The sequence below is a fragment of the Camelus bactrianus genome, chromosome 4 (assembly GCF_048773025.1).
Source record: "Camelus bactrianus isolate YW-2024 breed Bactrian camel chromosome 4, ASM4877302v1, whole genome shotgun sequence".
Lineage (NCBI taxonomy): Eukaryota > Metazoa > Chordata > Mammalia > Artiodactyla > Camelidae > Camelus > Camelus bactrianus.
The window spans coordinates 44,869,836-44,896,298 of NC_133542.1; the positions used below are offsets into that span (position 1 = coordinate 44,869,836).

General features: G+C 39.4%; 1 long non-coding RNA gene and 1 pseudogene across 1 annotated transcript; both read right to left on the reverse strand.

Annotated features, from left to right (window-relative positions):
• Positions 1-273: 273 nt before the first annotated feature.
• On the reverse strand, positions 274-11,476 carry LOC123616237 (uncharacterized). The gene is made up of 3 exons (XR_006724130.2): positions 7,731-11,476; positions 6,578-6,665; positions 274-2,770 (listed from the first exon to the last, which is right to left on the reverse strand). It is a non-coding gene; the product is annotated as an uncharacterized LOC123616237 (long non-coding RNA).
• A 2,791-nt stretch (positions 11,477-14,267) lies between these two features.
• The window catches only part of LOC123616262 (small ribosomal subunit protein eS6-like), a 29,271-nt pseudogene continuing 17,075 nt past the window's right edge, over positions 14,268-26,463 (reverse strand).

Here is a 26,463-nt window from a genome sequence, read left to right on the forward strand (position 1 = left end):
CATCCAATTTGTCTGTAGTGAGGTATTGCTAATCCCTGAAGCAAGTGTGTAATAATGCACTTATTTTGAAAGCATTTTCTTTGCTTAAATCTACACTTCCTCACCTACTTCCCTGAGTAAAATTGTGAGGATTCACAAATGTTAATTTTTAAAGGAGTGCTATGGAAAATCTATTCCTTCTACCACTCTCCACAGACTCTGAGAGGTGATGGGCTCAGATGAAGGAGCAACACCATTTTACGTCATAGCAATAGGATTCTGCTCAGGGATCTCAATACCATAAACTTTCAAGAGTCAAAAATTTTTATTAGGAAAATTTTTTTACTGATCCATTTTAAAGTGCACACCTTTATAATCAGAAAAGCAAATGTAAGAGAGGAAAAGAACTTTTCTCACTACTCTCTTAGGTTCAGTGACTGGGGCCTGCAGTGTTCATTACCTTGATGTGGTAATGGTTTCAAAGGTATATGTTTATGTCTACTCTATTCTGCTAATAGATTGGAAGGTAAATTTCAATGTAATAAGCACAATACATGAGCACAAACTTCTGTTGCCTAGTAGTTGACATAACTAAAAGGGAAGAAAAAAATTTTAATTACAAGATACTATGCAAGTGCTAAACTGTATGGTACATTATATAAACATATATTAAGTTCTCAGAAGAAACAGAAGTTAGAATGAAAGTTTGAAGAGAAAGTTTGCTGGTCAGTTCATAATTTAATTTTTGATAGACTTTACTTTTTAGAGCAGTTTTGGTTTACAGAGGAATTGAGCAGAAAAGTAAAGAGTTCCCACATACCCCGTGTTCTCCCCAACACACACAACCTCCTCCACTATCAGTATCTGACACCAGAATGAGACATTTGTTACCACTCTGGTGAACCAACCAGATGACCCCAGAGTTCATAATTTACATTAGGGTTCACTCTTGATGATGTCCATTCTGTGGGTCTGGACAGACGTACAATGGCATGTCTCCACTATGTTGTCCTCTGGAATAGTGTCACTGCCTTAAACTTTCTTCGTGTTCTGCCTGTTTATCCCTCCTTCCCTCCAACCCCTTGCAACCACGATCTTTTTACTCTCTCCATGTGGATCTACTTTTTCAACTCTAAATTTTCTGGAGTTTACAGATCAAGTATTTCTATGAACACTTAGCATTCAATTTGAAGTGTGTTTTAAGAGTGCAATACAAATCAGATTTTAAAGACTTAGCATGAAAAAAAATGTAAAGCGTCTCAATTTTTCGTATTGATTACATGTTGAAATAATAACACTTTGGCTATATGGAATGAAATAAAATATGTCCTTGAAGTTAATTTTATTTATTTATTGTTACATTTTTAATGTGGCTACAACATTTTTAAAAAGTATATGTGGCTTACATTATATGACCGGACAGTGTTCCTTTGGACTTATGACAGCTGAACTCCAGAAATATCATTAACTAGATCAAGCCTTTCCCAGACATTATAAGTAAACTACCTTCCACTCTATTTCATTAAGTTAATATTGATAAAAAATTTAAGAAATGTGCCTGAATGAATATGAATCACTATTGACTAAGATTAAATCATCATAGGTTGATATGTGGATTTAGTAAAGCAATATAGGGGAGTTACACATTTTAACCATTAACATATACCTTAAGTCCCCATTTTTATGTGATACCATGGGTCTTATAACCACATGGCCCGATTTTGCCCATAAACATCACCCCTCACATTCCCCTCAGCTCTTTAGTGTATACCTTTCTCCACATGGGCCTTTGATCTAAAAACAAATGCTAGATTTTCTGGGAAAAAAAAAAAAAAAAAGGAAGGAGGCAGGTAGAACTAGTTGTTTTTTTTTTTTATCCTGAGTTGACAGCCTTTTCCCTTCTTTCTACTGATCATATATTAAATATGAAATCATAAGGAAAGAGGGAGAAGAAAGCACCTCAGAGGGTTTTTGGAGAGAGAACAAGTGGAAGGTTATACACCTGCACTCTCTCCTTTTCTTAGCTCTTAGATTCACTGATGCTCAAAGGGGGAAATAGCACTTAAAAGTGCTGTATTGGTACTCATGCTCAATCCACAAGTCCCCTCTCTTATTTGTGCTTCTGCAATGCTGGGAGGTGGAGGGAGAAGCAGGAACAGAGTCTTTAAAAGTGTTCTTTTCATGCTCACTCAACTCTCTCAGTTCTTAGATCCCACATATGTCATGCGGAAGGACATGAAAACCTTCGACTGAATTCTGAATGGCACGTTATCGTTTCTGCTTCAGCACACATTCTTAGAACAGCTTGGTTTTGGTCTCTTAAGTTAGATGATTTTCATTAGATATTTGGATTTATCTACAGTAAAGTAACAAGAGCATTTGTAAGTAGGTGCCGGGGTATGGCTGTCCATAAATAAGGAGCTAGGATGTGTATCTCACAGTTTTTAAAAGAGCTAAGAGGGATGTGTGACAAGTATTTAATATCTAATGCCTCCTTTCCTATCTGAGTGGAAGGATGGCATGGTATTCTTTACTTGCAAGTTCTATTTTAAAGAAATTAAAGATCTGAAGAATTGTAAAGAGCATTTGAAGAATGAACTGAAGGCACCTCTGATTTTAAAGTTCTGTCAAATTGAGAAGTCACTTCCTGTCTGTCCAGCACACCATGTTCATTCTCACTTCACAATGGCTCCTTCTGTCTGGAATCCTCTTCCTGGTGCATGTCTATGACTTGTCATCCACTCCTCTTCATCCTTCACATTTCAAATGAAATGCCATTTTCTCATAAAGGCTGGGTATAGTAAAGTATAAAGTCAAAATTAAAATAATGATTGGAATTCTTATTTCTTAAAACCAATGAAAGCAGTAAGATGCTGGGCGAAAGTAATAAGTTTAATCATCTATAAATTCCCTGACCTTCAGGGTAACTTGAAGGTACCCCTTTATTACACTTGCAAATTACCCTACACTTCTTCATAGCACACAGCACAATTATAATTATCTGTTCAATATCTGTCTCAGTGACCAGACTACAGATAAAAAGCAAAGAGGCTGTCAACTCAGAATAAAAATAAGCTTCATGAGGGAAAATGTTGTTCTGGACTTTATTCCCAACACCCAGCCTAGTTCCTGGCATATAGTAAGCACTGAATAAAGATTTATTGAGTGAATTAATAAATAAATGCAAGAATGAAGAGGCTGTACTTCATGTTCATAAGAAATGCTTTACCAGAAAGGACATTTTGGGAAATAGACCACAAGCCCATACATACAGAATGATAGAAATCAATGAATAGACCATCTCACTCACTTTTCAGTATAAAGTGCTTCAGTATCCAAAGTCTGTACTTGTTCCTTAACCAACTGCTGACCTGTGGTATTGTAAATGAGCTAGATCGTCGTCTGTATAGCAAAGTGTAATAAACAAAACTCTATAAAGTTAATAAATCAGTTGTGTGAGGGTATGTATATGTGTTTAGGATATACTATTAACATCAAAAGGAAAAAAGAAGCAGCAGTGATTAAAAGCAGTTGATACTGGGGAGTAGATCTCAGGGTGCTTCAAAGTGACTTTCTTTGTTTGGAAGTTCTTTTGTATTATTTTTAACCATATTTTATATTTTATTAAAAAACCCAAAATCTCTCCTTATCAGTTTTCTAATAACTCAGACTCAATAATCAGTCACTTACTACCCACTTAGTATTTGTTGCTTTATGATACTAAATTTCAGATTTTCCACACTAAATTACAAGGTTCTTGAGACCCCACATTCACAGCATACACATCTTTATACTCCTCATGATATATATTGCAACATGTTCTACATAGTATATAATAATATCTGTTGATTGATTAATGAATATTGAAAGTTACCATTTTTTTAATTGAGTTATAGTCAGTTTACAATGTTGTGTCAATTTCCAGTGTACAGCACAATTTTTCGGGTATATGTGAACATACATATTTTCACTGTCACATTCCCTTTTGCTGTGAGCTACCACAAGATCTTGTATATATTTCCCTGTGCTATACAGTATAATCTTGTTTATCTATTCTATACATGACTGTCAATATCTACAAATTTTGATCTCCCAGTCTGTCCATTTTTAAGTCAAACGAGTCATGTTTCTAATTTAATTTTCATTTATTTTTCACACTCCCTAAAGAAACTCATTTTTGCAAACAACCTCACAACTCTGGGTATAATCATAGCTATTTTCCAAGTAAATGTATTTGTAAAAGCATATCATGAAGACAGAGGAGTTAATATGTGACTTTCCATATAGGAACACCGAAACATGTTGCTGTTCCAGGCCAGCAACATGATGACATTTACAGGTGAACATCTGATGACCCTACATGACAGCCCAATGTCAGCAATAATAATAATAACAACAACAACAACAATCCTATAGAACTTCTGAGGACATTGCAATGATTATGCATGAAATGGTTTACTTGAGAATAGTATAAAGTCAAAATTAAAATAATGATTGGGGTTCTTACAAATTTTTAACACTAGTAAAGCAGCAAAAGACTGGGAGAAAGTAATGAAGTTTTTTTATAATTGAAGTATAGTCAATTTACAGTGTGTTAATTTCTGGTGTACAGCATAGTGATTCAGTTATACGTGTATATTCCTTTTCATATTCTTTTTCATTATAGGCTATTACAAGGTATTGAATATAGTTCCCTGTGCTATACAGTAGGACCTTGTTGTTTATCTATTCTGTATGTAGTAGTCTGTATCTACTAATCCCAAACTCCTAATTTATCCCTCCTCCCTTTCCCCTTTGATAACCATAAGTTTGTTTTTTATGTTTGTGAGTCTATTTCTGTTCTGTAAATAAGTTCATTTGTATTTTATTTTAGATTCCACATATAAGTGATATCATATGATATTTGTCTTTCTCTGACTTACTTCACTTAGTATGTTAACTTCTAGGTCCATCCATGTTGCTGCAAATGGCATTATTTTATTCTTTTTTATGACTGAATAGTATTCTGGTGTGTGTGTGTGTACGTGTACATGTGTACCACAACTTCTTTATCCAGTCATCTGTTGATGGATATTTAGGTTGCTTCCATGTCTTGGTTATTGTATATAGTGCTGCTATGAACATTGGAGTAGGTGTGTCTTCTCAAATTGGAGTTTTCTCCAGATACATGCCCAGGAGTGGGATTACTGGGTCATAGGGTAGGTCTATTTTTAGTTTTTTAAGGACTCTCCATACTGTTTTCAATAGTGGCTGTACCAAATTACATTCCCACCAACAGTGTTGGAGGTTCCCTTTTCTCCATACCCTCCCCAGCATTTAAGTGATGAAGTTTTAATCATCTGTAAATCCAGAGAAATGTCTCTATGGTCATACTATTTGTTGCCTTTTAGAATTATAGTATAATACAATCATACAATCCCATGGTTGAAGAACCAGAAATGGTCATTTTTCCAATTTCCCATCCAGTGCATCTTAACTTTTTTGCTAAAACAGTCCAATAAATAGTCATCCTGCATGGTTAAACATTCTCTCTGAAAGAGATTAATGTTAATTCTAAAATGTTGTAAGTTTTGGAAATTTTTCCCTTATACTGAGGTAAAAAAAAAAAAATCTCTATGTAAAACTTCAATGGGTTGGTATGACCCATTAAGGCCATCCAGAATGAATCCAACACTCATTTCCTGTTAGATATTTATAGACATTTGAAGAGTGGTTTTTGCACTTCTGTGTCTTCTCTTTCCTCTTCAACTAGACAGGATGTGAATCTCCTCCCAGTACTGGAGCCTCCCCTTAGAAACCACATCTACTTGTTTGTATTCCTTAAGTTACTGCTGCATTTCTGTCTCCAGGGATCTCTCTTACTTTGGGTTAAATTTTAGAGAGAAACATAGAAAGACCTGGAAAATCAAATATACAGGTCCTGGTAATAGAAGGAAGTGTATTAGAAATCTAAACATTTGTTCTGGGAAGGAAGTCCCAATATGAGGCCATAGTTTCCAAGGTCAAGTGTTTGGAACAAACCCAAGAAAACTTTTACCGTTCATCCACCCACTAGTATGTCTGGAGGAGGGAGTTAAATTTTAAGTCCTACATCATAGCAGCTCTGAATCACTCTCCAGAATTGTGGATATAGGACCTCTAGCAGCAGGAGGCAGAACAGACCGGCTCTATTTACACTTCTTTTTCTTAGTCTTTGCCATTTTAATAGCTTAATTGTTGCTGCCCTTATTGCAAGACTTAGTTCTGAGGTACCGTGTAGCCTTGCTCATTTTTATTCTACATGGATGCAACTATTGACCTTCAGTGTCTGTTCTCCAGACTTTGATAGCCAGTGACCTTGTCAGAAACATCACCTCTGCCCCCTGTCTAACTGACATTTTTGCAAATGCATTGGGCCCGGGGTCTTCTTAATAAGTTTTCTTTCCATTATTTCATTAATAGCTGGATTTCATTACACTACTCTTTTCACTTCAAGGCAAAGGGATTTCTCATCAAAATAAGAACAATATTTTGAGTGCTCGTAGAAAACTGAGCTTAAGAGTTCTATGAAATTACATTTTTTTTTTTTTTACTCAGCTTATATCATCATTATTCTTACCCTGAAGGTAATCAGTGTGAAAACTGTCAAAAATCTTCACTTTTGCAGTTTCCAGCCTTCCAAAATTATGGTCTTCCATTCAAGACATCTGAAAGCAAGGGATTCAAATTTAGTACCTTCTAGCTTTAGAAAATGCAAAGGATTATATGGAAAAACTCAGTTGTTCCTTGGACTTCCATTTCTTATTCTGTTGGAAGCATCTCAGCTATCCTCTCAAAATTCAAAGCTTACAGGTCATTAAAATGGGTAAGAAAGAAGATGTGAGCATTCATAGAAAACTTGGGCTAAACCAAAAGTGGAAGTCAAATTGAAAAGTGACATTGATGTCTTTCTTGCTATGACTAAATTAAGCTCTAAAATTTTATTATTCCCAAGTCACCGTCTATGTTCACATCCATTTTATTACAGCCACATTCTAGGTAATTGTCAAATTCCAACTTGGCTTAATTTCTAAGTTGCCAGGGAGTTACATGAAATTTCAACCTAACACCAGGTACTTGGGAAAGGCAGAGCTATCTTTGCCTGTGATAAGGAGAAAAGTGTGGAGAAAAACTCAGACAAACTTCTGCACTACTGCCCTGCTTAGTATTGTGACAGCAAACAGTGATGACCATCAAGAACATCAACACAAATCTTAGATCTGTTTCTCAGAATGTTCCTTCAAAAGTCTGCACCCATTTTACTGGGGAAGCTTATTTAAAAAAAAAAAAATGTAAATGTCTTGTGTCTCTTCAGATAAAAAAACAACAACAAAACCCAAAACCTTCAAATGTCTGACATCATGCAAAATCTCACCGTGAAATCCTAGTCTTACAGGTCCCTTTATAGACCTGGTCATCTACTACATCTTTCCTTCTATATATTTAATTTTCAATATTTCAGGAAATGATTTATCCCCACTCTCCTCACATACACGTTTCAAATCCCCACACAGGCTGCTATGCAGATAACAATGTAGATGTCAATGGCTTCCCTTAAAAGATCTCAAAATGCAATCTATCAAAAGGCACATGCCCTGTGTTTTAGAGAGGGTGTTTCACTTCATGCTGATGAAATTGTATACTGTAATTCCTGACCCAGATTAGCATCACAAAGTCTATAATGTATTCCTTCCTACTCTCATCTTCTGCACGTTCAAGTATTTTCCACTTACTTTGCAATCTCCAATCCACTCCCTTTCCATTGCATCTTATTGTTGTTTGCTTCTTTCTGTTTCTTGAAAATAAAAAGAACAATTGTTGATTGAAGTAATAAAGCTCCCATAAAATAGAGACATCCTAACTGATCTTCACCATCAGCATTACAATTCTGACTTGTGATTCAACCCTACTGCTTAAGAGTCACTTCTATCAGTTTCTAAGTTAGCGTAATTCAGCATTTGAGTTCACAGGAAGTTATAAAATGTCCAGAAGAACTTAACATCTATACATCTGTATGGTGCCTGAAATGATGCTTTTGCAGACTGATCAAAAAGAACGAAACCTTACCACTTCCTCAAGCCCCAGTCATCCTACCCTGCAACTCAAAGTCTGCCCTGCATGTAAGCAGTGAAGTCAGAATTTGCTCAAAAATGTCTGCCCACAAACCTGACACCCCTTTAGAGGCATTCCTTGGAGTTAAGACATTATCGCAATTTATTCAGGTTTCTTTTACATTGCAAATAAAGAGAGGAGATGGCTCAGAAGGTCACATGTTAGCATGCTATCAGATTAGCTTGTTGTCATCTTGAGATGGAGGAAGTGAGGCAGTGGACTGGCTGATTTTAATAGGGTACCAAAGCACAGAACATGGTTTATAAACTCTGAAGAAATGGACACTTATAAATTCCCAACACATCTAGCGTATCATTGGTCTTTATTTGTTGAACAATACTGGGTGCAGAGAGCACCAAAAAGCAAACTGAAATTATTTAATGTGTCTGCCAAGGCTGGCTCTTCTGACCTTGGCTTCCTCTGCTTGGTGACCTTTGACCTCAGCTTACTGCCTGTTTCTGTGTTGGTTATTGTCTTCACATTTCCTCCTTGTGTTCTATGTGGGTGAGTTTAAATCTCCTAAAGTTTGGTTTCTGACCATCTTATCCTGGAGATAAGGAAAGAAGAGCAGATATTAGCCTTGGTGTGCTTGGGACAGTGGTGGTAGGAAGGAGAGAGTTCTGGAAATATTATTTATGATCCTCTCACCTTGAAAAAAGGAAGTAAAAATCACTCACAATAAGCTTAGGTTTAGATATTGAGAGGTTTTGATTTAGTGTGTATGGTACTTAATAGAGGCAAAAATAATTTTGTTCAGATCAGTACACTGCAATTTGGCATTTTTTTTTTAAATCTAGTACTATTTAATCTTTACTGCTTAATCTTTTAATAGTCAATCTAATATGATTTAATTAAGTTAAAGCAGATGGTCCATTAACGAAGTGCCAACTCTTTACACGGGCCTTAGAATTAATAAACCAATAAAAGGAAGCGTCATTGTCAGTGCGCCAATGGGCAGCCAATTGTGTTCTGATTGGAGGAGTAAGGTATGGGTGCAGAAGGAGAGAGGAAAGAAGGATGTTATTTAACATTAAGCAAGGACTACATCTCATATCAGGGGATGAAAGGAACTGCTATAGGCAGCAAGTCCTTCTCAGAGGATGTGCTGAGACCCCACTAACCCATTTGTCTTTATATTTTTGTTTGGTTGGTTGTTTTGTTTTTGCAAGTATTGTAAGAGTTTAATTTTCTTTAGTGATAGTTTTATTTTTTCAAGGTTTATTGAGGTATAATTGACAAATAAAAATTGTAAATATTTAAGATGTGCAGTGTAATGGTTTGATATATACTGTTAAATGATTATAATCAAGTTAACACATCCATCAATTCACATAGGTACCTTTTTTGATGTGATAACAGTTATGATGTACTGTCTCAGCAAATTTCAATTATACAATACAGTAGTATCAACTACAGTCACCATGTGATACATTAGATCCTCAGATCTTACTCAGTTTACAACTGAAAGTTTGTACCCTTTTAACGTCTATCCTGCCCCTGGCAACTGGAATGCAATGTTTGTTTTTATCTGTATGGCTTAATTTACTTAGCATAATGCCCTACAGGTTTCTCCATGTTGTTGCAAATGGCAGGATTTCCTTCTTTTTTAAAGAATAATTATCTGTCTGTCATCTATCTATCACATTTTCTTTATCCATTCATCCACTAACCAAAACTTAGATTATTTCCATACCTTGGCTGCTGTGAATAATGCTGCAATAAACATGGGAGTGCAGATACCTCTTTGAGATAATGATTTGTGGGGTTTTTTGCATATATACTCAGAACTGGCATTGCTAGATCTTACAGTAGTTCTATTCTTAATTTCCTGAGGAAACTCCATACTGTTTTCTTGGTGGCTATGCCATTTTACCTTCTGACCAACAGTGTACAGGAGTTCCTTTGTCTCCACATCCTCACCAGCATTTGCTATTTCTTATCTTTCTGATCATATATTTCCAAACAGGTGTGAGCTGACATGCCACTGTGGTTTTGATTTGCATTTCTTTGATGATTAGTGATATTGGGCACCTTTTCACGTACCCATTGACTGTTTGCATGTTTTCTTTAGAAAAATGTTTATTCAAGTCCTTTGCCCATTTTTGTTTTTATGCTATTGAGTTATATGAGTTCCTTGTATATTTTGGATATTAACCCCTTATTGAGTATGTGGTTTGAAAATCTTTTCTCCCATTCCATAGGTTGCCTTTTCATTTCATTGATGGTTTCTTTTGTTATGGAGAAATTTTTTAGTTTGATAGAGTCCCACCTGTCTATTTTCGCTTTTGCTGCCTAAGCTTTTGGTGTCAAATCCCCAAAATCATTGCCAAGACTAATGTCAAAGAGCTTTTCCCTCTCTTTTATTCTAGGCATTTTATGGCTTCAGGTCTTACATTTAAGTTTCTAATCCATTTTGAGTTGAGTTCTGTATGTGGTATAATATAGGGGTTTAGCTTTTATTCTTTTGCAGATGGATATTCAGTTTTACCAGAACCATTTATTGAAGAGACTGTCCTTTCCCCATTGTGTGTTCTTGGTTCTCTTGTTATAGAGTAGTTGACTATATATTCTTGGGTTTATTTCTGGGTGCTCTATTCTGTTTCGTTCGTCTATGTGTCTTTTTTTATGCCAGTACCACACTGTTTTGATTATTATAGCTTTGTAATATAGTTTGAAAACAGGGTGTGTATTGTCTCTAGTTTTGTTCTCCTTTCTCAAGGTTGCTTTGGCCATCCAGGGTCCTTTGTGGTTCTATACAAAATTTAGGATCGTTTTTCCTATTTCTGTGAAAAAATGCCATTGTAATTTTGATAGGGATTGCACTCAATCTGTAGATCAATTTGTAACCCATTTTTCTTTGAATGGACAGAAGAGTGGGGTTAGATAAAGCTAGTCAAAAAGTGGCTGGAGGGACATCTCCCAAAGTAGTTCCATTGCTATCCACATTTGTTCCAGGGAAGATAATGCAAAGATTCTGAGATTATCTCATCTGCTTAACATCCTTCCTGGGTTAGAATGTGCGAGAAGAGAAATTTCCCCAAATGTACCATTTCCTTCTTTGTCCAGAAGAACAACAACAATAATAAACATGTTTTATTGAGTAGATACTTTGTGATAGGGACTGTGGTAACATTTACATGGATTATCTCTTTTACTTTCCCACATGTTGTAAAGGAGGTACTATTTTTACCTCATACAGTTAAAGAAACTGAGGCTTAGAGGGAGGTGACAGCTGCTAAATGCTGAGGCTAATATTTGAATTTAGATACTACCGAATCCAGAGGTTGCATACGTAACTCCTGCACAGCACCACCATTCAGTAGACCCTCCTCCACCATTTTTTAAATTTCAGGTCTCATGTGTTTTATTTGGTTCATCTATAAAAGTAGAGCAGAGAGAGCTAGAATGGGCTGTTCGTTCCTGAAGTTGCCTTAGCAGTCAGGCAGAATCAATATGTCCTGCAGGACGGTATCTCTCAGTCTACAGATCTTAGTGGGAAGGGCTAACCCACCAGCATACTTGGACACAATGGACTTTGAGAAAGGGAGTAGAGTGTAGCCCATCCCAGAGCTCATCAATGCACCTCAGTTTCTGCACATGAGAGAGGAATCAACAGTCAGCCCATCTGACTGGATACAGGAGTAGGTAGAGACTGGAGCCTCAAAAGGCAGGCTCATTATATTATCCTTCTCAGCTTTCCTTATGTCTGGATCAGCTTTTCCAGGATAGTTTTTGTAGAGTGCTAGAAATGGGAGTCAATGGGAGACTGACTTTTTAAATGAGATTTTAAAACCAGGGTGTTTGGTATTAACATTCAACGTATATAATATTAAATCCTTGCCAAGAAATAGCAGGCAATATTTTTACTTTTGTTTTTAGAGTTCTTGCTCCAAGATCAGTGCCCTGCATATAAGATATTACCAGAGAGGCCTTTCTAAAGGATCTTAGCTCTCACTTGCTTAAAATCCTTCCATACCTGCTGATTTTAGTTAAAACTCCTGCCAAGGCTCACAAAGCCTTCCTCTCACTATTGATTTACACAGCTCCACACTGTGTGCCATGTACACTACTTGCAAATTCCAGAACATGCCTTACCCTCTCACTCTTGTGGGCCTGCATTCCATACTGATCCTTCTGCCCCCAAAATGGTCCCTCAACTGTTTACATAGCCAGTTCCATTCAACTCAGCTGAAAATATCCATTTGTATCTCCTCTCTCTGGTTCAGTTCTCTGAGTCATCTTACCCAGAGTGAATGAAAAGTATGGGCTAGTATTCTCACCACTGACTACAGCAGAGCAGGTAGTCAAGAGCTCAGTTCTGCAGTCACGTAGCAAGGTTTAAACTGTCCGTTAACCACTTAATAGCCGAGTCCATTTAAAGTATTTATATGCCCCCCTCTGCCTCAGTTTACTTATCTATAAGATGGGTATTAATAGTACCACATTCAAAGATTGCTGTAAAGATTGAATGCAACATCATAAGTAAAAAAACTTAGCACAGTACCCAAATCATTATAAATTTTCCATAGATGTTAATAATCACCAGTTGGTAACACTACATAGTTTTGGCATATTTACTGTCATATCTGTCACTAAACTGTGAGCAATTTGAGGTGAGGAACTAGTCTTTTGTCTCTATTTTCTCTTGGGCTTAGTATACAATGGGTGCTTTGTAAATGTCTGTTAAATAGAGTGAAAATTAAAAATCATAAAGCTGATTGATGAATGAATAAGATGCTCATGCCTAAATATACCAATTATTTAATTACTGTGCTAAACACGTCTAGGGTTCTTTAAAATTCTCCAAAGGAGGGCCCACCTGTTGGAAGTTTGACTTGATATTCTGAGCATAGGTCACATCCATAACATGGAAGTATGAGAAAGTGGCCTCTTTATTAAAACAGTATAAATTCATCTGATGTGGAAACAAAGAATAGCTTCAGGATTAGAGCTTCTAGGTGGAAAGAGATCATTATAAGCCTGGTCCTCAATTCTATTACACTCTTCCCAGCTCTCTGTAAGATTGTTTCTGCTGCCACCAACCAGCACGTAGGACCTCCCCCAAAATAATAATAATAATCCCACCCCCTCTTGTAAACCTTACCTCAGATATGGACTGAAATCTCATTCTTTGCACACTCTCACAATAGCTGTCCCAAACTGCCAAGAACATAAAAGCTACCAAGTTTCTCTAGTACAGGTTTAGGATGACAAGACTAAGAAGCGCTGGTGTCCTAGTACCCGTTCAGCATCCCATAGAAGCTACGGTGGACTGGTTCATTCGTTCAATAACTCTAATTTCCACCTACACTGCAGAAGTTAGAAAGATACGAACGTTTCCCAGATGGGAATTGGGTTGCAAATGCAAAATAGGTTCTCCATTCACTAGCACTGAAGTAAGTGGGGAGAAGGTGGAGAGAGAGGGGATGGTTTCGACAGTATCCATTCTGCCAGCAAGACTAAAGCTCTGTCAGACATGTGCGGCCTCCCTCAGCCCTGGACCGCAGCTGGAGCACGGTGCTCCTGGAGCCAGGACTCGGCTGCTGATGCCCAATGTCCCAGCTGTCTTATGGCAACAAAGGCAGCCATGACTAGGGTGTGTTATTTCTGTTGTGCTGAAAATCACTACTGTGAGGCCCAGTCTAGAGCCCGCTCCCTCTAGCCCAACCACAATTTTGTAAAAACCTAAGTCCTGGTATTAAATTCTTTCTTGCTTAAAATAACTAGAATAATACTGATACAATCCCCTTGGCAGCTTTCCTTTGCAGTTTTGTTGTTGCTGTGGTCATTTTATTCTCTAGCTGGTAACTCCCCTTTTCCTGGCTCCCCATCCTCCTCCCTCCAACCCTTCCCGTCCTTTACTAGAAACTGATTTAACCATGTTGCCTTTCTTCAGAAGGAAGTTAGAGTCCACGGCCGTAACTCTTGCTTCTCAATTCCCTCCAGGTTACAAACCACCCCACTCAGTTTGCTTTCCAGCCCAAAGGTTCAGCTTCTCATTAGAGAGGACACTATTCTTTACAAGTGAAGAACTTACCCCAGTGAGGGCTTCTGCATCCATTCACTTTGGGGAAAATGTTCCCTTTTTCTAGTGTCAAATAGTTTCACGCACTACAAATCCCTCGTAGAAGAATACCCCCAAGAACGCAAACCTGGAGAGGATCCCAAGAACACAGACTCAGGAACAAATAGATCCTGGGAGCGAGCACACATAAAACTGCAGGATGGACACAGGAATAGAGCCCCAACTTTCATAGTTTACAGTGTGTTTACCCTTAAACACTGAAAAAGAGGCCTTTTGCTTCCTCTTTACGTTCCACTCCTCTCACTCCTTTCTTAAGAGATGAGTTTCACCCTCTTTCGCTACGATCACATTTTGATCTTATTAAACAGTTACACACCCAGGTTGTGAGCACTTTGAGATCGATCACTGACTTACCCATCTTTCCACCCTCAGCACATAGCATGGGCCCGGCCCAAGTTACCATACACATTCCAGCAACAATTCTGTGACACCAACTGGATGTCTTACAACTCAATTATATTCCTTTTTTTTTTAATTGAAGTATAGTTGATACGACTAAACTATACTCTGAAACTACCTACCAGAGTGAGCACAGACCCCACAGGTTAAGGACTCAGTCCTGTAAAACTGTCCCCACTTCAGATGCCAGGAACTAGCCTCTGGTGTCCCCAGGCTACTTGCAGTTCTTCCCAGTTGGCTACACATTTGGGGGTTCTCACATCACCTTTTTGGTTTTATAATTCACTAGAATGACTTACAGAACTCACTGAAAGCACTACACTTACAATTACCCTTTTATTATAAAAGTTATAACTTAAGAACAGACAAATGGAAGAGGTGAACAGGACGAGGTCTGGGGAAGAGAGGTGCAGTGCTTCCATCCCTGTGGGACCCCAGGCTGTGCCGCCCTCCTGGTACACTGATGAATATGTTCATAAAGCTGGAAGCTCTCTGAACCTCACTTTTCAGAGTTTTTATTGAGGTTTCACTAGGTGGACAGCAGTGATTAAATCATAGTCATATGTCTGAATTCAGTCTTCAGTTCCACTTTTCTCCATGGAGGCTGGTGGAGGTGGAAGGGTTGCTGAAAGTTCCAATAATGTGCTTAGTCTTTCTGGGCATGGTCGGCCCCTCCCTGGAAACTGTCTAGGAGCCCACCATGAATCACCTAAACAGAAACTCAGGTATGGTGGAAAGGGGCTTGTAATGACTCACAACAGACACTCCTATCAGGACAATTCCAAGTGTTTTTGGAGCTCTGTGCCAGGAACCAGGGACAAAGACTGGTTATATTCTTTATTATATCACATCATCTGAGGTACGTTGGCCAAACAGTTGAGCTGGCTACCTCCAGCATCCTGTTAATCATTTTATAAAAATTAAATGAAGATGTCTTTAATTCTAGGATCACAGTTCTCCCACTGGAAGTAATGATGTTTAAGCTCTTCCTTGACTATTCATTTAAAACACAGATTAAATAATCCCCAGTTAAAAGCCTGAATTTAAGTCTCTTTTTAACTACAGGTGATAGGAAATGTATTCTGCCACACCAGATGGGCATTTGAGGCTTCAGCATATTAACTACTAACATTTTTATATTACCTTTGAAGTTGCTATTATAGGGGTATCAGATTCCATTACGGCCCAGAACCTGGGTGTATATACTATCCTGCAAACCAGAGTAAATATCAGAAACTTTGAGTTTTATCAAGGTATACACACAGTAGAATAAAACAGTTCTTTCTGCAGTGTTGTTTTTAACAATGAAAATGGAATAAGAGGACAGAGATGTACAGTTACTAAGTTTCAGGGCTTATACTACTTTGAAACTAGAAGAAAGAAAAGCTGCAGGGAAGGTTTGCTTTTGTTTGTAAGGAAAATATTAGCTACACAGATTAGATATATAGATGGACGAATGAGATTTGCATTTATATGTCCGAATATGGGCACATGTATAAATGCATGTACTTGAATACGCAGGGAGTCGGTGAGCTATCTGTGCAGAGGGATAAACAGCAAGTATTTCAGGCTCTGTGGGCCACACGGTCTGTCGCGATCACTCAGCACCGCCACTGTAATGGGATCACAAACATCACATAAAGGAGTGGTTGTGGCTGTGTTCTAATAAAACTTTATTTGTGAACACTGAAATTTGGGGTTTATATAATTTTCATGTCACAAAGTAATACTCTTTTAATTTTCTTCAACTCTTGCAAAATGTAAAAATCACTTTTGCCTTCAGGCCATACAAAAAGAGGCGCGGCCATAGGTAACACAGGTTAATCTCCTGATGATATCTCTTTGCTCAGGTTGCATGATCTGAGCAAAACTGCGTCAGCTTAGGACTCTAACAAGTGAGTTATTTGAATTCTGTTGGCTGTTAAAAGAAATCCTCATATATAATATTATCCTTCGATCTCTCCAGCCCACTCTCCGACCCGGCTTCCCTCTCTCCCTCCTCTGTCCCTGTCTCATTCTTGGAAGACAATATGGGTTTAATGGAAAATGTGCCCCAGATACTTCCCATGCTGACTGTTCATGCTATTAATATCAAGGTAACATAGCTGGTGACAGCTCTTGATTGATTCATAATTCATGTTCCCATTAAAGGATATCTGATCAGATGAGCTATACATATTTCACTCTGAATATGCTAACGTTGTCAGTTGATATCAAAATAAAACCACAACTTATTTCTTTTTTTGACTGAGGAAATTCAGGGAGAAAAAAATGCCTCTGTTGGGGGCAGGTGGGAAATCCCAAAGTCTGGAAAACACCTCTGACTCTGAAAAATCAAATCCTGTTCCAGTCTAAATCAGACTGCCTCTTAGAGATTCTGCCCAAGTCAGTGGTGGGTGTCCTATGGCAACATGAAGGTATTTCTTATGCACCAGCTTTATAGTTTCAAGAGATAGCCTTCCTTTACAAACATATTTCAGGAAGTGGTGGTATTTTTTAAAGCAATTTTTAAAACTCTCTGTTTAAGTGAATAGGTTCATCAATCAGAAAGCCCAAAGGAAGGTAGGGGAAAAAAGGGGCAACTTTTTTTTCCATTGTTATTAAAGCAAGAGAAATAATATCTGAGCCCTGAGGCTCAATTTGTGAAGAGCCTGATCCACGGGACTCCTGTTCAAGGTAGGCAGCTGCTGAGACACTTCAAAAGATCGTCTTTATTGCAGAACAATTGCCTGACCCAGTTTCCTGGTCAGCAACATGCTTTTGTAGAAACTTCAGGAACTGATGAAAAAGCTCAGCCAAGTTAGCATGTGTACTTTCATCTGAGGCTATCGAGAGGGGAAATATGAAAAGGTTTCCAGGTCCCTTGGATTTAGCACTGTCAGGGTTACTGACACAGAAGCAAAGAATAAAACAAAAGATATGAGCATGTTTTAAAAGGCGCTGTCTGACTTCTTGGCAAATGTGCTTGCTATTAGGGTTGGTAGAACACTGAGGTCATTCTGTATTCTTAGTCTTTTGGCCTATCAAAATATTTTGATGTCATAGTAAAATCCTACTGTAGAGTACATTTTGACCATTGACTAAAGATTCACTGCCTTGATATAAAAAGATACTCTCCCACCCAGTGTTATGTTTCCTTGAGAAACAACAATTCTTGATGCCTAAGCATCTAAACAATATTTAATTTGGAATCCCAACATGCATCATAAAACTAACATAAAGAGCAACAATGTATGTTTTAATGATTTCAGAGGGGAAAACGCATTTCCACAAATGGTTCTAAGTTAAGCTCCATTCATTGAATGCTGGAAAATATGACATCTTTAAGCAAAGAGCTCTTCAGCTTTTTATTTTAAGCATCTGTGTACTTATATTTATCAGTAAAAAGAATCTTTCAAAAGAGCTGTTCCATTTTAGAATTTCCTCATCCAGTTTTTTCTTTCTTTAGGTTCATTTTGGAGAATTTCATTTTAATTCATTTTGAGTCTTACTTGTGGTACTAGTTTCCTGGGGCTGCTATAACAAAGTGCCAAAAATAAAGTGACTTAAAACAACAGAAATCTATAGTTTCATAGTCCTCGAAGCTAGAGATCCAAAACTGAGCAGTCCGCAGGGCCATGCTCCCTCTGATGGCTCGAGGGGAAGAATCCTTTGTCTTCTAGCTTCCAGTGTCTTCTACCAATCCTTGGTGTTTCTGGATTTGTAAACTGATCACTCCAGTCCCATGGCTGTCTTTCTCCCTGTGTGTCTTTACATGGTCTTCCCTCTGTGCACATCTATCTGTGTGTCCAAATTTCCCTCCCTTTTAAGGACACCAGTCATATTGGATTAGGACCTATCTTAATGACCTCATTTTAACTTGATTACCTTGATAAAAACCCTGTTTCCAAATAAGGTCACATTCTGAGGTACAGAGGCTTAGAACTTCAACATATCCTTGTGGGAAGGGGACACAATTAATCCATGATATATTTATTGTTATATATTTAATAATAATTTCATTATTTATTTATAAAGTGGGGCTAAGAAAATTCAACAGCAACAAAAACAGTGATATGACCCCTAAGTCATTTCCAGTTGCCTGAGGCCCTCACAACTTGGGATGTCTGTCCACAAATGCAGCTTGGTCCAGCCCATCCCAGGCTTAACTGCAGGATGGGAGCAGGTCTGGATCTCTTTCTAGCAGAACTTTTCCTGAAGGTTCCTAATAAAATATCTGGGCCATCATTCTGACCCTCTGTTAGAATTCACTTCAAGGCCCTCCAGGTCCCACTAGCCACAGTGATTCTCGAAATGAGCAAGCACCAATGGAGCAGAGAAGTCCAAACTGTAGTTACTCAACAGCCCCTCTGATGGACCATCACTCCTGGCTGGTGCTGTGGCATTGGGAGAGAGGATAGCTCACAGACCCATTAAGCCTTCAGCATTTGAGTGTTTGGAAAATTTGTTTCAAACAGATAAATGTCAGAGCCTAAAGAAGTGGTTCTCAATTTGAATCACCTGCTGAGATCTTAAAAAAAAAAAAAAATCTGGTGTCTGGTTCTCACTCCCATGGTTGTAGCTGAATCAGGTTTCTGTGCAGCCAGAGCACCAGCATTTTAAAAGCTCTCCATGCGTTACTAGTGTGCAGCCAAAGGTGAGAACAGATGATACAGCTCAGCACTCATCAGACATTCATGTGTCTAGGAATCACCTGGGGATCTCATTAAAATGCAGATTCCGCTTCCACAGGTCTGGGGTGGGGCTTGAGATTCTGCATTTCCAACAGGCTCCCAAGGGCTGGTAGTGCTGTTGACCACTGACCACACTCTGAGCAGCCAGGGTCTAGAGAGCTAGTTCTTAAAGGAGTAACCAGCAGAGCAATAAAAAATACCAATGCCTGGGTTTTACCTTCAGATGGAATTGGCCATGAGTGCTGTGTGAGCCTCGGGGCTTTTAAAAGCTTTGCATGTGATTCTGAAGTGCAGCCCAGGCTGAGGACCACTGCTGTTGAGAAAAGACAGAAACAGTCTTCAGGTGTTTCTGCAACTCCAACAGTGTGGGCAAGTGGGGCTGCACTGGGCGTCATCTTCAGTGGTGGTGTCAGCAACCAAACGTCTCTCTCCTCACTCCTCCAATGCTGTAAGCACACACGTAGCCACACTCAGCAAGGGAAGGTCACAGTAGTGAGTCATTCTGAAGTACTAAGGCATCCTGTATAATCCTCCTGTTCTAGCTTTAGGTTTCCACCTGATATTCACTCTCCTCCTACCACTGCTGTGTGATCAGTAGCACACAGGATGTTCCGTGATGTCAGGCACTCTCCTTGAGTCATCCCCAGGGTCCATTAATGACCGCCTTTCTTTTCCATGTCCCAGCTTCCCCCATAGAAAGAGCTGGTCCTATAGACGCTCTGCAAAAGGAGAGAAAAAGACTGGACCAAACTTCCAAGGAGGGTGGCACCTAATGGGGAGGCTCACTTGCTGGGAGCATAATTTGGGGAGGTATCCAAGGATGAGAGGGAAAACCAAGGAGAAAGGAGAAAAAAGAAGAGTCTAGTGTCATTTTCTAATTAGATGTGTTTATGGGTGGGTAAGTGAGGGGAACATCCTTCTCATTCTCCATGGAAAGTCTTGAATAGAATCGATAGGGCTCTCAAATGTGACTGGATTCAGTGCTACTAGAGTCTGACTTCGGGGTTCGTGCAGCATGAAAACAAAGGCTGCACAAGGAACCAGGCAAATGTGCATCATGAATTTTTAAGGACAGGTGATAGAGGATCAGCAGGCAGATGCGAGAAAGCAGACAAGGCTGCTTTTGGAGGATGGTGTTCAAGGAGGTTAATTAAATCTCATTTTATCTTGGTCAGCCAAGGCCTTTCTTAGTTCAGCCTGAGAGCTGAGACAAGCTTTTGTAACAGCAGTCAGAACTGTTGGAGCAGACCCTGATCCCAAGTGAGGAAGGCTGAATACCGCCCCCACCACCCTCACCAGCACCACCAGGATGACATGGCCATATATATCCGGTATTAGTTTCTGCAGGTTGTCCCAGAATCCGATGTGGTTTGGCATTTTAACACTCTCAATGTGACTGAGTGTGGACAAGAAATGGCCACTCTATTCAACTGGTAACCTTTATGTTATAGTTTAAGTGTGTCCCCTCAGAATTCACCTGTTGAAGTCTTTAACCCCTAGTACCTCAAAATATGACTATGTTGGGGACAGGGTCTTTACAGAGGTGATTAAGTTACAGTAAGGCTGTTAGGGCGGGCCCTAAACCAGCCTGTCTATATCTTTATAAGGGGACATTTGGACATACTAAGAAATACCAGAAATGTATGAGTACAGAAGAGAGACATACGAGGACACAGCAAAAAGTTAGCCATCTGCCAGCCAAGGAGAGAAGCCTCAAAAACAAAAACAGAAACAAACTTGCTGACACCTTGATATTGGACTTCTAGCCTCCAGAATTGTGAGAAAATACGTTTCCATTGTTTAAGCCACCCAGCCTGTGGCTAACTGTATGTTTCTTATATAGAAGAAGTAGTAATTGGAGTTCCACTAAGGATGTAAATTTTGCCTGGGTTGGCTGGGAGCACAGTCCTTGGTGTATTCATCAGATATCACTGTATGACAAAGATCCACAAAAATTCCAGTGGCATAAAAAAATAAATAAATATTTCACACTCACACATCAGCAGACTGGCTGGAGTTTGGCTTATCTTGCCTGAACTCCATTTGACCTAGCTACAGGCTGCAAGTTAGAATCAGGTGTGGCATTTTTCCAGCACCAGCATCCACTTGGGGCTTGTTCTCCTCATGGTGATGGCAGCAGAGAGCAGACCAACCATACTAGCACATTTTAAGCCTATGCTTGAGTCATATCCACAAACATCCCATTGGTCAAAGTAGTCCACAAGGTGAAGCTCAAAGTCAAGGATGGGTAAATATACTCCACTCACCACCAAGCCATGGTAATGGCATGAATGTACAGTTCTATTTAAAGGGGAGTGAAGAATTAATTTTTTGATCTACCACCTTAGGTTCCAGCCACATATTTTTAGTGTTCAAGTGGCCACGGCATTCATTGGTCTTAATAAGTGAATTTTAGGGGCTTACAAACAATCACATCTCGAATAATTATCTCTGACAACTTTCTGTGAAGCAGTCACTTCTCATTGCTGAGCCTTAGTTTCTTTAAAAAAAATAAAAGTCCATTAACTAGATTGGCAGTTAAAACACAGCAACCACTTGGCCCACATAGTACCTTGTTTGTTTAATTAGCTGCAAATATTTAAAGGGATTTTATCTTAAAATCCAGTTTTTCCTAACAAATTAGAGAATCTGACAACAAACATCAAAGCAACAATCACCAGAAGTGGAGCTGCATCTGCCCCTCTAGATGTGAGCCCTCTTCTGATGCCACAGTCCCCACCAGGCACCTTCTCTCATTGAGATAATGTACTTATCTCCTACCAGTATTTGAGTCTGGACTCACATTCTAGAGTATCCAGCTACAACATTCTGAGATACTAAATTGAGACAAGATATACTCCTAATACAAACTCATTCCCAATATTGGCTGTTCATATAGTCTCTGTATTTGTCAGTGTTTTAGTCTGGGGACAGTTTCTAACAACTTTTGCCTTGCACTTAAGAATCTATTCTTCACCTTCCTTATTCAAAATCAGAAGAGAATGCCTTCTGAGTCACAAATGTTCCAGGTTTCCATGTAGGGATGTTCTCTTAAAGTTTGAAAGTCACGTGATGCTAAAAGCACTCTGTTCTGGGACTGGTTGGGAGCTCACCCTGAATAGAAACACAGAGAGAGATCTTTTCAGAGCTCTTCCCTTCCCACACGGCTTCCTCAATCCATCAGCAGTTTTGTCAAAAGAATCGCATTCAACCAGCTGCCCTACTGTTAAAAGCAGCTTGTCTTGGGATGGCTACAGGGATGTGTGGGCTTTCAGGCATGCTCTGCTACTCAGCACTTTATCACAGTAAGCACAGCCCTATGAGGGCATCCCTCACAGAGAAGCCCCTCAGAGAAGAGGCATCAGAACTTGGAAATAAAACCTCAGGCAGGAAGGGGCAGTCTGTGGTAAGAACTGAGATTTATAGGCAGGTGATTTTGTTATTATTGTTATTTATTGGTTTGGGCTGGGCAGCTGACCCAGAAAAGAGAAAGGAGGGAGTCCCAGTGTAAACTGAGCAGGACCCTATTGTCATCGGTGACCATCTGATATCTGTAATGGTGTTTGTAACTGTATAAACTTTTCTCATGCTCTTGCTGACCAGGGTTAGGCTGGAAAGGAGGGAGGCTTGGGCAGTCTGCCCAACTCCCTTGTGATGCTGTGTGCAGGGATCATGCTTAGTGCCCTCCTCTTGACCCCTTGTGATTTCCTTGCATCCTGTTGTTTGAGCTGCACACTTCAGCATGCAGCAGGAGGTCCCAGACCTCAGCCCACTTAAAAGGCTAAAAGCATTTATCAACCTGACTTTAAACTGCACAAGAGTTTTTCTAGAGCTCTTTTCCATAGAGCCCTTTCCTATGAGTCCTTTGTTCTAGGTACAAGAATATTAAGAGGGTCCTAAAACTAGAGGTGAATTTCATACCTAGCAGAAGGAAGGGGACCACTGCATCTACAAAAAGAAGAATAGCTTTGCAACAATCTGTTAGCCGCCCCCCCCCCACCCACCATGTGATCTTTATGGAAACTAGCCCCACCCCTTGAACTCTTGAACTTTTACTATAAAACCCCTTGCCGTCTCTCCCTAGCAGGCTCACAGTCTTAGAGGCATTAACCCATAGTGACCTTTCCCTAGCAAAGAAATAAAGCTGCCCTTTCTACTTCATCTGAAACTCTGTCTTCCAGTCTCAATTCAGTAAGTGGGGTACAGAGGCCATGTTTTGGCAACACCAACAGCAATACGTGAGAGAGGGCATGAAGACAGAGAAAGTAGGAGAGATTCGGAGTACCATGGAAAGCAGGTTGAAGACTGAGAATCTGTCTTTCTCTCCTTTAACCCATTTGAGCACCTCTATGACTCTTATGTGAGGGCACCCTTCCGGGAGCTAGAAAGAACATTTACATTTTCAGTCTTTTTGTGGTTAAATATAATATTCATGGATTTTATCATCTCATTTAATCTTTTGTAATATCTCATCTTGTTAATTTGTTACTCCTAGAAAAATCATGTCATGTTTTTGAGTGGACTCAGATTTTGAGGTAGAAGCTCTCAGGACAGCCCTGTCTCTTGGCAAACTGTTCCTGGCATTTTTCTTCAGCTTCCTTCATTCCTTTGGCCAAAAGTGTATCATATTCTGCAGGCTTATCCTTTGTTTGCTTAGCACTCTGCCTCTTCAGAGAGATACACTGATGTTTGTGTTTGTTGCAGGACACATGGAGTAACAGGACACTGAGTCTTGAGCACTTTGGTCCTGGGTTTCTTACCTTCTTTATTCAGGGGCTTCCTTACAACACAGTAGTGGGCATCACTTTCTTCAGAGAGATTGAAAATTTTCAGTTCTGCCAGGTCTTTTTGGCCCCAGGTCTCAAGGCATGGTAGTATCAGTGCAGGAACATCTTTTTTTTTTTTTTTTTTTTAATAACCAAATTGAGACCACTCAGACTGGCATTTACAATGCAACCTTGAACAGATTCATGCTCCTTTCTCCAGTTCTCTTTGGTCTATAACATGAATGTCCCTTACTCAGTGGCAGACAGGCACAGCTGTAGTCCAGACAGCCTGCTTGATGGAGAAACCTTGTTTGCTGTTCTCGTCACTAATCTGGATCACACAGTCCTTCCACTCTGCAACGAGTATCAATAGCAATTTTTGAGTCCATATTCTTCTCATAAAGGTATGAAGTTTGCATTCATCATCCACTTCTGACAGCCAGTGGCCGGGAAGTAGCTGATGCTGAAGCAGCTGATAGTCTCCAAGACCAAATGAAAAGAAGCTTACCTCCATTAGTCTTTCCACAGGCCTTTATTGTGCATCATTATCCTGTTCAATATATGAAAAACAGAAGCAGAGAGATTTTTCTCAAAATCATTTATCCCATAAACATTAGAAGTAAGATTTGAAACTATGTCTCTACTGCCCCATAACATGCTCCTGCCTCTGCACAAAATATCTGTCTTGAGATAAATAGGTAGGGTTGGAACTAAGGCAAAAACTGTTAAAACACTTCCTGAAATTCACATAGCTACTAAATAGCAAAGCTAGGATTTGAAGCCAGTCTTTCTGACTCCAGGTCCTAAATTCTTCAGCACTTGGATGACTGGGATTTCTAAATCTTCCCATGTAGGCAGGTAGAAGTCTGGAGCTTAAATATATTCTGGGAAGGCGATTATATAAATCTATATCTATTGAAAGAAAATAAAGGAAGAATTATTGATCTTCCTAATTAAAATGAATCCTATTGGCATGCATGGCCCTCAGTATTCAGGTACAGATTAGGGAAAGAACCAGGAGCCTCTGATCACTTCAGCCTTGTTTGCAGGCATTGAGGCCCTGATGCTTTGATGCAGACAGGGATACTGAGCTTAGGAGACACATCTGGGTCTGATACCTGGTGAATGAAAGCAAGCAGGCTATCCCAGTGCAGTAGAGTGGAGGGTTCAGGGTCTAGTAAGATCAGAAACCAAGAATTAGAGTGAAAATAAAGCAGAAGTGATGACAGTAACCAAAGTTGGATAGAATTATCTCCATATTGATTTGTACACATTGTGTCTCCTCTCCTACTTTGTGGATGAAGAAATTGGGTTTCAGAGACTTTAGACATCCTGTCCAGTGCCAGAGTCAGAATGTGGCAGAACCAAAATTCAAGTCCCAAAATGCCTGGGTCCTCAAGTAGCAAGATGAGGGCAAGGAACTTTCAGGAGTAGGAGGGTTTGGGTGAATCTGGGTTATTAGGAAATTTACCAAGGCTCAGTGAAGGCAGAGGGCCAGGTGCCCTCAGCATGGCCTGACAGAGGAAATGCTCCAAACCCAGCATCCCACAGGCACATTCTGAGAGGAGAGAACACTTGTTTTTAAATGAAGCTATTTAAACTTCATAATGTGAAGACAGGAGAACAAAGTGGTGAGTTAAAAGCTTTCCTGTCTTGTTAAAAATGCTCAAACTATTCAGACAAAGGAAAGGAGGAAGAAAGAAAGGAAGAGAGAGAGAGAGAAGGGAGGAAGAGACGAAAGAAGGAAAGGTGGGGGAGGTAAGAGGAAGGGAAAGGAGGATGAAAGGGGAAAAATGAAGGCAGAAAGGAAGAGATGGAGGGAAAAAGGAGTTAAAGGAAAAAAGAGAATTTTAAAAGACATGGGATCCACCACAAATTAGAGCCCTCAGCAGTGAATCTACAGACAGCTGTCACTGACTTTTTTTTTTTTTTCAGATAATGAAATTAAATACACCCTTTTATCTTCTGTGCCTCTGTAGATCACGAGTTCTGAAAATCATGGTCTACAGTACATATGCAATTTTGATAATTCTCCAAGGACTTAGAACAGTACTGTGCATTTAGTGGGTGTTGAATAAATGAAAGGTTGACGTTGATTGATGGTCTCTTCCCTAAAGGAAATTGATCTCCAATTCAAATCTCCAACATAACACCAAGCAAGGTTAATCTTCATATCCCCACAGACGGAGACTAATGGGAGAGACCTCAGTAGGCAGAAGGGCATCAGGAAACCAAATTGGGAAATGATAGCTATTGTCACTGAGGGAATTGCTAAAAGTGGATGTCACTCATGGCCCCCTGCTCCAATGTCTGAACATCCTTCCCCATAGGTATCAATAGGCTGGTGAAAGAACACTGATACAAATGAAATATGCATGTAAAGAAAGTTTAAACAAATTCCTGGGAACTGACTTTAGCAAGTTGTTCATAC